The 13,707-nt window shown below is 46.6% G+C and overlaps 1 protein-coding gene across 2 annotated transcripts in view; it reads right to left on the bottom strand.

Annotated features, from left to right (window-relative positions):
• ankrd6b (ankyrin repeat domain 6b) overlaps positions 1–12,531 on the bottom strand; it is a gene marked incomplete at its 5' end in the record, with an annotated part of 68,640 nt that extends 56,109 nt beyond the window's left edge. For both annotated transcript variants that reach the window (XM_080491450.1, XM_080491451.1), the window contains one exon: positions 12,387–12,531. The remainder of the gene's footprint in view (positions 1–12,386) is intronic.
• Between the last annotated feature and the right edge of the window lie 1,176 nt (positions 12,532–13,707).

The raw sequence follows: 13,707 nt of genomic DNA, 5'->3' as shown, positions 1-13,707 counted from the left end.
TAAGCCTTGGTGCCACTGCACAGTATGTCCCAGAGTGGGACGGTGGTAAGGCAACGTGCTGGACACCACTCTGTCCAACCACAGAGTCTGCTTAAAATGTAGGCGTGGTTGTGAATGACGCAGGTATGTTACATCATTACACAACAGTAGCCCCGGGACCAACGCCGAAGATGCAGCTGCAGCTCAGGCGTCCATCTGAGTAAAGCTGTGGGCCTCCATTGTCTGGGACACAGCTCGCAAAGCCTTCTCATTCTGAACAGCAGCTCCCACCGCATCTCTAGTAAGGGAAAGGAGCGTCTGAACCTCGTGTTGTGTCACGTAGGCATTTCAATAAAGCCTGTTCACAAAACCACCAGCGTGCACAAACCAGCATGCACAAACCAGCGTGCACAAAGCAGAGTGCACAAACCAGCATGCACAAAGCAGCGTGCACAAACCAGCATGCACAAACCAGCGTGCACAAAGCAGAGTGCACAAAGCAGCGTGCACAAAGCAGCGTGCACAAACCAGCATGCACAAACCAGCGTGCACAAACCAGCGTGCACAAAGCAGAGTGCACAAAGCAGCGTGCACAAAGCAGAGTGCACAAAGCAGCGTGCACAAACCAGCGTGCACAAAGCAGAGTGCACAAAGCAGCGTGCACAAAGCAGCGTATGTAAACAACAACAGGAGGGTTTACGGCTGATAAGCTATTTAAAGAGTGCAGGCTGGTCCAGAGAGACGATGGTCTCCACCAATCAGCAGACGGCTGCGTCGTTGCTCCTCCTTATGGAACCCGTGGTGGGTACCCCACCAGAGGGTGACAACAACTCCTAACCGTAGTTTACGTTTCTTTTGGTGACATCCACAACTTTTGTCCTGCTGGGCTGGGCGATATGGCCTCAAATCAATATCCCGGCATATTGATCAGTTCACCTCCATAACGATAAATAGACCCGCTGCTCCACCAGTGTTTATCGATAGTAATATTGATAGTGTGACTCCCCTGGACCCATTGAGTGCCACTTTAAAGGAAAGTAAAACTACAGTGTCTGAAAATTAATGAACAAAATACAAATTAAGTACTTTTAGTTGGTGAGATTTATTGAACAGATTACTTGAAATAAGAATGACTGAATCTATTTCAAAGTATAAAATAACTTAAATGTCCTGCAAACACAAAGTATTAAAAATACAATCTCTTATGAATAAATTGTAAATATGGATATTATAAAGAGCGTACTGGAAAAAGAGTCCAGCGCATGAACTCATGAGCAGCGGGGCTCAGGTGTGTACTGCACCTGAAAACACCGGGTTTCTCCACAGTGACATGAACAAGGCCCATCAAACCTCATCCTCCAAAATAAAGTTGCAAGACCGTCAATAAAACATTATTCCCTGATATGCCGGTAATTCGGTATGGGTAGATTTTGGGATTATGGCCCCGGCCTATGTCCCGCCCCGTTCCAGCACATATTGGACAGCTTTAGTTTGACAGTGGAAAGAGTCAGTTAAGGACGAGTCCGTCTCTGCTGCGGGACCTTTAGCAGAGACGTGTCCAGGAAAACAGCTCATCCTCTCATTTCTATTCTGACACAGTTCGAGCTCAGCATTGGCACCAGCGGTTGTGTTTGGGATTAAAAGAAGCTAGTTTGAATCGTATCTGTCAGGAAAATAAAACAATAATAAATTATTATTACTATAAATAATACATCACACATATATTGAAGTACTCAAAACACTTTTACATTTACATGTGTTGACATGAACCTGCTCCAGTATGTCATGGAGTTCCATAGGGAGTAGAGCACCGGCTGGTCTGACCCCCCCGGAGAACGGCCCCAAGTCAAGGCCTCAAACCTCCCAAAGACAGCCCGGCATGGTCAGCATTAGGTGGTGAGCATTAGGTGGTGAGCATTAGGTGGTGAGCATTGGGTGGTGAGCATTGGGTGGTGAGCATTGGGTGGTGAGCATTAGGTGGTGAGCATTGGGTGGTGAGCATTAGGTGGTGAGCATTAGGTGGTGAGCATTAGTGAGCAAGCATTAGGTGGTGAGCATTGGGTGGTGAGCATTAGGTGGTGAGCATTAGGTGGTGAGCATTGGGTGGTGAGCATTAGGTGGTGAGCATTAGGTGGTGAGCATTAGTGAGCAAGCATTAGGTGGTGAGCATTGGGTGGTGAGCATTAGGTGGTGAGCATTAGGTGGTGAGCATTGGGTGGTGAGCATTGGGTGGTGAGCATTGGGTGGTGAGAATTAGGTGGTGAGCATTAGGTGGTGAGCATTAGGTGGTGAGCATTAGGTGGTGAGAATTAGGTGGTGAGCATTAGGTGGTGAGCATTGGGTGGTGAGCATTAGGTGGTGAGCATTAGGTGGTGAGCATTGGGTGGTGAGCATTAGGTGGTGAGAATTAGGTGGTGAGAATTAGGTGGTGAGCATTGGGTGGTGAGCATTAGGTGGTGAGCATTAGGTGGTGAGCATTGGGTGGTGAGCATTAGGTGGTGAGAATTAGGTGGTGAGCATTAGGTGGTGAGCATTAGGTGGTGAGCATTAGGTGGTGAGCATTAGGTGGTGAGAATTAGGTGGTGAGAATTAGGTGGTGAGCATTGGGTGGTGAGCATTAGGTGGTGAGCATTAGGTGGTGAGCATTGGGTGGTGAGCATTAGGTGGTGAGAATTAGGTGGTGAGCATTAGGTGGTGAGCATTAGGTGGTGAGCATTAGGTGGTGAGCATTAGGTGGTGAGAATTAGGTGGTGAGCATTGGGTGGTGAGCATTAGGTGGTGAGCATTAGGTGGTGAGCATTAGGTGGTGAGCATTAGGTGGTGAGAATTAGGTGGTGAGAATTAGGTGGTGAGCATTGGGTGGTGAGCATTAGGTGGTGAGAATTAGGTGGTGAGAATTAGGTGGTGAGCATTAGGTGGTGAGCATTAGGTGGTGAGAATTAGGTGGTGAGCATTGGGTGGTGAGCATTAGGTGGTGAGCATTAGGTGGTGAGAATTAGGTGGTGAGCATTGGGTGGTGAGCATTAGTGAGCAAGCATTAGGTGGTGAGCATTAGGTGGTGAGCATTAGTGAGCATTAGGTGGTGAGCATTAGGTGGTGAGCATTGGGTGGTGAGCATTAGGTGGTGAGCATTAGGTGGTGAGCATTAGGTGGTGAGCATTAGGTGGAGTATTAGGGCGTTAGGGCATTAGGGGCATGAGCATTAGGTGGTGAGCATTAGGGCGTGAGCATTAGGTTGTGAGCATTAGGTGATGAGCATTAGGTGGTGAGCATTAGGTGGTGAGCATTAGTGAGCATTAGGTGGTGAGCATTAGGTGGTGAGCATTAGGGCGTGAGCATTAGGTTGTGAGCATTAGTGAGCATTAGGTGGTGAGCATTAGGTGGTGAGCATTAGGTGGCAAGCATTAGGGCGTGAGCATTAGGTGGTGAGCATTAGGTGGTGAGCATTAGGGCGGACCCCCGGTTTTCTTCTGCATTCACACCTTCTCATTCTGTGTAATTAAGCCTTGATTTCTCTCTTTAACGTTTGTGTTTCTCGTGGCTGTTAAATAGTAAAACAGAATTAAAGTGTGAAATAAGCAGGAAATAGCATTCACATTTGAAACAAGCCCGACAGTCAAACGTTACATGAAATGTTTGTTTCATATTTTTTAATCCTCTAAAAGCTCCAGGCAGGCGTCAAACTTCTACTTTAAAACTCTGAATTCCCCAGGAGGCGGTCCTGAAACGCTGCCACATTCCCAACAACACTGAGGCCGCAGACCAGGAAATCCAGCATTCACAGTGGTGTGGAGCTTCATCTGAGGATGAGCAGCATTCACAACCAAACCTCTTTACCTTTGTGCAGTGAAGCACAGCATGAAGGCACTAAAATTAACTTGAGGGCTGGAAGCCACAGCGCTGCCTGCTGCACAGCCCAGTTATGTGGGTCAGCTCTGCTCTCTGTTCAGCTCTGGGAGAGCGGAGGCTCCACTCCAGCATCGGCACTCAGATCAGTGATGCACTCCTCAGTCCTCAGACGTGGGGGACTTCCACTGAAATGACTCCTGTCCAGTTTAGGAGCTACAGAAGCCAGAGACGGTGTCAGAGCCGTCCAGTGACGGAGCTCTCAAACACGTTGGTATGTTGTTAGCAATGTGTGCACTGAAGTTACATCAGCACACATGGGAGGGGCTCCGGCTGATTCAGCCTCCATAGGAACAAGAAGGAGGTAGAGCAGTTCGGGGTCCTGCCGTACAGAGCGACATCACTTCCTTCATCCAGCTGGTTCTGGCTGAACAATTAGTTTCATCTGTTCCAGCCGTCCTGCTGAACTGTGTAGGAGCTGCTCTGCTGAACCTGCTGCTCTGCTGAACTGTGTAGGAGCTGCTCTGCTGAACCTGCTGCTCTGCTGAACTGTGTAGGAGCTGCTCTGCTGAACCTTCTGCTTTGCTGAACTGTGTAGGAGCTGCTCTGCTGAACTGTGTAGGAGCTGCTCTGTTGAACCTGTTGCTCTGCTGAACTGTGTAGGAGCTGCTCTGCTGAACCTTCTGCTTTGCTGAACTGTGTAGGAGCTGCTCTGTTGAACCTGTTGCTCTGCTGAACTGTGTAGGAGCTGCTCTGCTGAACCTTCTGCTTTGCTGAACTGTGTAGGAGCTGCTCTGTTGAACCTGTTGCTCTGCTGAACTGTGTAGGAGCTGCTCTGCTGAACCTTCTGCTTTGCTGAACTGTGTAGGAGCTGCTCTGTTGAACCTGTTGCTCTGCTGAACTGTGTAGGAGCTGCTCTGCTGAACCTTCTGCTTTGCTGAACTGTGTAGGAGCTGCTCTGCTGAACCTGCTGCTCTGCTGAACTGTATAGGAGCTGCTCTGCTGAACCTGCTGCTCTGTTGAACCTGTTGCTCTGCTGAACTGTGTAGGAGCTGCTCTGCTGAACCTTCTGCTTTGCTGAACTGTGTAGGAGCTGCTCTGTTGAACCTGTTGCTCTGCTGAACTGTGTAGGAGCTGCTCTGCTGAACCTTCTGCTTTGCTGAACTGTGTAGGAGCTGCTCTGCTGAACCTGCTGCTCTGCTGAACTGTATAGGAGCTGCTCTGCTGAACCTGCTGCTCTGCTGAACTGTATAGGAGCTGCTCTGCTGAACCTGCTGCTCTGCTGAACCTGCTGCTCTGTTGAACTGTGTAGGAGCTGCTCTGCTGAACCTGCTGCTCTGTCGTGTGCTGCTCATGTGTTCCAGCTCTCTGATGACTATCAGTCATATTTTAATCATCTTTATCTTGTAACGTCGCTACTGTATGAGCGCCGCAGCTCGTTTAAATATCGGAGTGCAGGCTTACGTGATGCACCTGAACGCATCACTCAGCTCCTGTAGTTAAAACCAGACCAACATGGCGCTCGGACAGAACTCTCTTTTATTACTGGAACAGTTCAGAGGAATGGATTTCTGAAAGCGCTGGAGGACAGAAATAAACTGCAGTTGAAAAGTTAAGATGCCGCTTCAGATGTGTGGCTGCTGTGAGGGGGCGTGGCCTGTTGTGAGGGGGCGTGTCGAAGAAGCTGCCGAACTTGCAGGCCACGCCCCCTCACAGCAGCCACGCGTCTGTGATGCGGCGTTTAAACTTTTCAACAGCAGTTTATTTCTGTCCTCCAGCGCTTTCAGAAATCCATTCCTCAGGGGACACTGACTGCCCCACGCTCTCAGCCACTCAGGGATCGGCTTGGGCCGACCATCATATCAAAGCCTTTGAAGAGATCATCTTCCTCCTTCTTTGCTCCTGCTCTTCAACAGAGGAGGTGAGCTACAGTGAGCCGCTCATCCTGCTAACACCAGAGGCCTGCACCTGAAGGCCTCAACTCCTCTCCTGACCCTGGAACCAGAGGCCAGCACCCAGCGTCTGATCTCCTCGTGTGGGGAAGCATCCAACCAGTTCTCCAGGAGAGAGACCTGGGGAACTACTGCTCACAGAACCTTGTTCTGCTTTTCCCTCAACAAGCAGGAAAAGCCATCACAGACCAAAGCCCCGTTTCCACCGCACACAAAGTGCAGGAATGGAGTGGTATGGTCCGGTACGGTTCAGGTTTCCACCACAACAATTTGGGATTTTCTGGCAGTAACCTCTCTGAAGAGCAGAGCGAGGCAGGACGGAGAGCGGGACTCTGGAGCAGACGCTGCGGGCGGAACCGATGCTCCAGAGTCCACTCCTCACGTCACTGGCCGGTGCTCCCTGATGCAACCCAACGATTGGACTCGGACTGCGTCCACACACGGTGCTCCGGGACGGCGGCGCTGCTCCGGGCCCCGGGCCGGTTCTGTCCTCACATGGCGTCCGTGATCTCTGCTCCAACGTGGAAGTTGAGGCTGTCACATCCGGCGGCGCGACACTGGAGCCGACCGTCTTTGTGACACCGGAGTGACTCCGATGTCACTTCACCGGGCGGCGTTCTCTCTCTCAGAACCAACACGGAAGTTACAGCTGCAGCTCGGTGGCTGCAAAGAAAAGTTAACAAAACAACTAGTGCAAAGTGCAGGATGTAAACAACAACAACAACAACAGAGGATTCATAAGGTCCAGATCTGCTGCCCGGCTGAGATTACTGTTGCAACGTCACAGCTCTGCGGAGCTCTTAGCCCCGCCCACATTTGAACCCACTTCCTGTGGAGGAAACGCAGCAGATTGGCTCTGGTTACGCTTTGCCTTGCTGCTCCATACCGCTCCGTCCCATCCCTGCACTCTCTGTGCGGTGGAAACGGGGCTCAAGCGACCAGCTCCTCAGGTCTGAAAGGGAACAACCAATACGCTGCAAAGACTCTCCTGAATCACCAGCTTCAGCTTCGTTTCCTTCTCCACCTGCTCAACGCAGCCAACCAGAGTGAGCAGGTGGTGCTCACTGCCACAGAAACCACCCGCTTCCCAGACCTGGACAACAACCCAACACCTTCTGCAAAGACATCTAGGAAGCAGTAACCATCTTCTGGGCATTCACATGAGATGATTAGTTAAATGTGATGATATGGACAGAACGGTGTAACTTCTATGAAGATGTGTTGATTCTATTACTTGTGATTGAGTCCTGTTGATAATGATATTAGGAGTAGTTCTCAGCCTGTAAACCAGGGGTCCTCAATAGGCGGCCCGCACCGGCCCATTGACTGCACCTCAATGTGAAATAAATTGTAATTTATGGGGAAAAAAAGCGCTGCTCCACCTTGTTTGGACCTCATCCTACACCATAGCCGGAGTCTGAACACATCTGACGTAATTACGTAACCCAGACTTGATCTGCAGCAGACCAGAGCGGTCAGCAGAGTGGATCAGCACTTCAACTCTCTGCATGCAGCAGCTTTAATACCAACGAGCCTCCAAAGGCCCACAGTCTCAAAACAGAGCACATGAGGTGATACAAGCCCTCTGGGTCTACGCTCTGGGTCTACGCTCTGGCTCTACGCTCTGGGTCTACGCTCTGTCAGCATTGGTACAAGAGAGCAGCAGCAGCATCGCTGCTCTCTTGGTCAAAGCTGAGGAACCTTCTGCTGATGCTGAGGTCATTAAAATAATCATTAATCTGGTGGATGAAGTTTGAAGTCAGGAGGAGAAAAGACAGGAACCGGTAGAGGAGCTGTTAAAGGAGCGTTCACACACAGAACCACCACAAGTTTGGCAGGAACCTCAGTTCCTGACCAGGATCAGCACTTTGAGCTGAATTCTAGGATTCAGGGTGGAGGCGTCACTCCGTCACCGACAGTCTCCACCTTTTCTCATGAGTTACAAGTCAGAGCAGGAAACATGGAGGATCACTACCAGTCGTTATGCACCGTCAGCAGTATTGTTCAGCGGTGTTGTGAACTAATAAGCAAAGCTGCTCCGCGGCGGGCTGCTCTGCGGCGGGCTGCTCTGCGGCGGGCTGCTCTGTGGCGGGCTGCCCCACGGCGGGCTGCCCCGCGGCGGGCTGCTCCGCGGCGGGCTGCTCTCTGAGGCGGGCTGCTCCGCGGCGGGCTGCTCTCCGAGGCGGGCTGCTCCGCGGCGGGCTGCTCTCTGAGGCGGGCTGCTCCGAGGCGGGCTGCTCTGTGGCGGGCTGCCCCGCGGCGGGCTGCTCCGCGGCGGGCTGCTCCGCGGCGGGCTGCTCTCTGAGGCGGGCTGCTCCGAGGCGGGCTGCTCTGCGGCAGGCTGCTCCGAGGCGGGCTGCTCTGCGGCAGGCTGCTCCGAGGCGGGCTGCTCTGCTCCGTTGCTTATCATCACTTTCTATCATTAATCTGTCAGGAATGTGGTGAATCTGGAGGATTTGTTCACTTGTGGATTTTGCGATGAGACGTGTCATTCATTCATTTTGGTTTATTTGGAATCTAACTGGTGTATTAGGACAGAAATTACTATTAATTAAAAACTTCCATGTATTATTATCAACATTTTGTCTCTTCTCTACTTTTGCACATTTTGAATTTTCATTGCATCCCAAAGAAAAATCTCCTTTTTTTCCACTTCAAGTTTTGTTGTTTTCTTTCTTTATTCTTGATTTCCACTCCGTCTGAATATTTATTTATTTGTCTTTTTTAGTACCATGAATTTAAGCAGATTTAGACTTTTTGACCTTTAATTGTTTCATTATAATTCTCATATATCTAAGTAATTTCTGATATTTGGAATTTTTGTTAACATTTTCTTATTCTCCACTGAATGTTTCATTCCTGTCGAGTTTAACAAAAAATGTCATTTGGAAATTTTTCCTTAATATTCCAGTCATTTCCATAGAGTTTCCAGACTTGGGATCCGGAGCGTCTCAGTGAGGTTTCCATGAAGCTCAGCTGGATGGATGCTCACGGTCATGGACAAGTTGTGTCTGGAGGACGTCTGTCTCTAACAAGGTCTTATCACAGAAGCAGGAAGGCAGAGACCGAGGTCTCAGGAGAAACTCTGGATTCTTCACATTCCTGGAATGAACTCTTCTCTTCAGTCTCATTCCTGTCCGGACTGCCTGTTCTACAGCCGTGAGCTGGGATCTTTAGTCATGACACGTTCTGGGACAAATGTAATGTCGCCTTGACCCGAGGAAGAACTTCACACTATCAACTAAAAAGACTTTGAAACAATCCAACACACATTTTCTACCTCAATACATAAATATAAGTAAGCATGATTGAACACAGGTTCCAGAAATCTTCTGTCTTTATCTCTGCAGATTGAACATCTTCAGCTGATGTGCAGAACAACTAGTGAAGAACCGATCCACGTTTCTTTACTACCGATCGGATCCCCAGACCTGAATTTAGATATCTTGCCTTCAGGTATCGGGATCGGATCAGAAGTGAAAAAGCGTGGATCGGTGCTTCCCTCATGGTGAGTCGTAGCTGCATTTCTGTGTAAATATCTGTTTCTTTAAATACCCGGGTATGTGTAAAGGTGGTGTATGAGATCCAATCAAAGCTGATCTTAGAGCAACACCTGCTCCCATTCAGAGAGATTCTCCCTAAGATCTCCAGACACCAGCAGGATACAGAGCTGAAACACACTTCACACTTCACATGGCAGCAGCATGTCTGAACCTCAAACTCACCTTAAAACACGGTATGAAAACAAATGTTGGAAAACAGTGAAAAGTTCTCCACTTTTCTAGACCTTCAGTCACAGAATACTTCTGTTTGTTATGAAACTGAAAATCCAACAAGAACAAGAGAAGAACGAGAGAACAAGAGAAGAACGAGAGAAGAACGAGAGAAGAACAAGAGAAGAACAAGAGAAGAACAAGAGAAGAATGAGAGAACAAGAGAAGAACGAGAGAAGAACGAGAGAACAACAAGAGAAGAACAAGAGAAGAACAAGAGAAGAAAGAGAGAAGAACGAGAGAAGAACAAGAGAAGAACAAGAGAAGAATGAGAGAACAAGAGAAGAACGAGAGAAGAACAAGAGAAGAACGAGAGAAGAACGAGAGAACAACAAGAGAAGAACGAGAGAACAACAAGAGAAGAACAAGAGAAGAACAAGAGAAGAACAAGAAGAATGAGAGAACAAGAGAAGAACGAGAGAAGAACAAGAGAAGAACAAGAAGAATGAGAGAAGAACGAGAGAACAAGAGAAGAACAAGAGAAGAACGAGAGAAGAACGAGAGAAGAACGAGAGAAGAATGAGAGAAGAACAAGAGAAGAACGAGAGAAGAACAAGAGAAGAACAAGAGAAGAACGAGAGAACAACAAGAGAAGAAGAGAGAAGAACGAGAGAAGAACGAGAGAACGAGAGAACGAGAGAAGAACAAGAGAAGAACGAGAGAAGAATGAGAGAAGAACGAGAGAAGAACAAGAGAACAAGAGAAGAACGAGAGAAGAACGAGAGAAGAATGAGAGAAGAACGAGAGAAGAACGAGAGAAGAACAAGAGAAGAACGAGAGAAGAACGAGAAGAACGAGAGAAGAACGAGAAGAACGAGAGAAGAACGAGAAGAACGAGAGAAGAACGAGAGAAGAACGAGAGAACGAGAGAACGAGAGAAGAACAAGAGAAGAACGAGAGAAGAATGAGAGAAGAACGAGAGAAGAACAAGAGAACAAGAGAAGAACGAGAGAAGAACGAGAGAAGAATGAGAGAAGAACGAGAGAAGAACGAGAGAAGAACAAGAGAAGAACGAGAAGAACGAGAGAAGAACGAGAGAAGAACGAGAGAAGAACGAGAGAACGAGAGAAGAACGAGAGAAGAACGAGAGAAGAACGAGAGAAGAACGAGAGAAGAATGAGAGAAGAACGAGAGAAGAACGAGAGAAGAATGAGAAGAACGAGAGAAGAACGAGAGAAGAACGAGAGAAGAACGAGAGAAGAATGAGAAGAACGAGAGAAGAACGAGAGAAGAACGAGAGAAGAATGAGAAGAACAAGAGAAGAATGAGAAGAACGAGAGAAAAATGAGAAGAACGAGAGAAGAACGAGAGAAGAATGAGAAGAACGAGAGAAGAATGAGAAGAACGAGAGAAGAACGAGAGAAGAACGAGAGAAGAACGAGAGAAGAACGAGAGAAGAACAAGAGAAGAACGAGAGAAGAACAAGAGAAGAATGAGAAGAACGAGAGAAGAATGAGAAGAACGAGAGAAGAACGAGAGAAGAACGAGAGAAGAATGAGAGAAGAACGAGAGAAGAACGAGAGAAGAATGAGAGAAGAACGAGAGAAGAACGAGAGAAGAACGAGAGAAGAACGAGAGAAGAACGAGAGAAGAACGAGAGAAGAACGAGAGAAGAACGAGAGAAGAACGAGAGAAGAATGAGAGAAGAACGAGAGAAGAACACTGCTCAGCATTCCCAAACATTTACTGACGGATGAAGAAAAGCAAGATGATTTTATTTTGGTAAATCCTTCTTCCCATCACTTTGGCAGTATTCCATCATTCCTGTCTAAACTATCACGAGATGCATCACAGTCCTCAAATGAAAGAAAAGCATGTAAATATGGTTTGTGAGATTTGTAATTATTTGCATTCTTATGATTTAAAACAGCATCTTAACTTTATGTGAAGAGTTTTAAAATGTGTTTGATTGTCTAAGTTAAGAATAAATACAAAGTCTAAAGTTGAAGAATCTCTGCTTTGTTAATTATGAATTCTTCCAAAATGTATTTATATTTTTCACTTATTCCATACTGAAAATACAAAAGAACATTTTAAATGTTTACTGCTGATATATTTATTTGATTTTAAAAGGCAACATGTTGATTAATGTTTATAAAAATTGAAAATGCCTTGACTTTTACTTTTTTCTGAATTAAATCTGAAATAAAACAGAACACATTGACTGATCAAACTTCTGGGACAGTGAATAGATTAATAATTAAAACTGAACAACACGCATCACCTAAGTGTTTTAACATTTAAATAAAGCATAATAAAGTTGAGAGAAGCTGTAGTTTCACAGTAACTTAATACCGGATCGATGACTTGTGCTATGGAGAGCTCAGGGAGTCTCCTGGTTACACTTCATTCCAATCATTAGACTTTATCTATGCTTCTATCAGACGTGTTTTGAAGATGTGCTCTCAGAGTCAATCTCCACATCAAGAGTGTGACTTGTGTTTGGCTGTGAAGGACTGCAGGGCTGCGGTCAGATGGACGTAGCCAGGTAAGAAGGAAGGGCTTCTGGGGGCTTCTGGGGGCTCCTGGGGGCTCCTGGGGGCTCCTGGGGGCTTCTGGGGGCTCCTGGGGGCTCCTGGGGGCTTCTGGGGGCTTGGTGGTTCGGTTCCGGAGCCACACAGCTGCAGGGAAACCAGGTGACTTCCTCCAACATGTCCCATAGTGGCACATTGCGGTGTTTGTGGTGAAGCGCTCTGCGCTCTGAAGTGCGCACTTTCCCCGAGAGAAGAGCCCGAGAAACCGGGGAATTCTCACGGGAAGAGTCCCGGCAGAAGGCAGAACCCGGAGAATTCTTACTGGAAAACAAAGCGACGGAACCAATGAATCAGAGACTCACCTTGAAGAGAAAAGGTCCGAAGCGAGGCGTCACTTCGGGGAGAGCTCGTCCTGCCGGCCGAGGAGGGCGCGTCGTTCCTGGGAAGTTGTTATTGGAGCGGTGAAGGGAGTCGAGCTCCGGAGGGCTCCGAGCCTGCTGCGCCTCCGCCCACAATTACCCCCAACTCCTCCTCCTCTCCTACCCCCTCTCCTCCTCCACTCTTTCTCCTCCTACTCTCCTACCCCCTCTCCTCCTCCACTCTTTCTCCTCCTCTCCTACCCCCTCTCCTCCTCCACTCTTTCTCCTCCTACTCTCCTACCCCCTCTCCTCCTCCACTCTTTCTCCTCCTCTCCTACCCCCTCTCCTCCTCCACTCTTTCTCCTCCTCCTCTCCCCTCCTTCTCCTCATCCACTCCCTCCTCCTCTCCTCCTCCTCCGCCCCTTCCTTCCTCGCCTCCTCCTCTCAGCATCATTATTGTGCCGGCCTCTATGGTGCAAATATTACTATTCCTAGAAAAGCATTTACTTTATTATTATTATTATTATTATTATTATTATTATTATTATTATTATTATTATTATTATTATTATTATTATTATTATTATTATTGTTGTTGTTATTGTTGTTGTTGTTGTTGTTGTTATGATGATGATGAGCATCATCATTATTATTATTATTATTATTATTATTATTATTATTATTATTATTATTATTATTATTATTATTATTGTTGTTGTTGTTATGATGATGATGAGCATCATCATCATCATTATTATTATTATAATATTATTATTGTTGTTGTTGTTATGATGATGATGAGCATCATCATTATTATTATTATTATTATTATTATTATTATTATTATTGTTGTTGTTGTTGTTGTTATGATGATGATGAGCATCATCATCATTATTATTATTGTTGTTGTTGTTATTGTTATGATGATGATGAGCATCATCATCATCATTATTATTATTATTATTATTGTTATTATTATTATTATTATTATTATTATTATTATTGTATTATTGTTGTTGTAATTATTAGTGCTATGTTGTGTGAGACTGATTGTTAGTGTGCGCTGGTTTTCATTGTTGTACTTTAAATTAGATGTTGCTTTTATTTTATAATTCAGCATTAAGTTTTAAAAACACTGTAGTGTTTTATTTATTGGGGTAAGAAGGAATGTTCTTTTCCTTGTATTATAGTTTTTGTTGTTTTTTTTTTCTCAAAATGAGCTGTTTAATGTTAAAATGTGACGTCATCAGAAGAAAATGTAAAGATTAGGAACCTCCCATTATAGTTGGACAAACTGAGGTTCCCCAAACAGCATGTGGGCCGT

The sequence above is a fragment of the Lipophrys pholis genome (assembly GCF_963383615.2).
Source record: "Lipophrys pholis genome assembly, chromosome: 21".
NCBI classification, from domain to species: domain Eukaryota; kingdom Metazoa; phylum Chordata; class Actinopteri; order Blenniiformes; family Blenniidae; genus Lipophrys; species Lipophrys pholis.
This window is presented reverse-complemented; position numbering and strand designations above follow the sequence as displayed.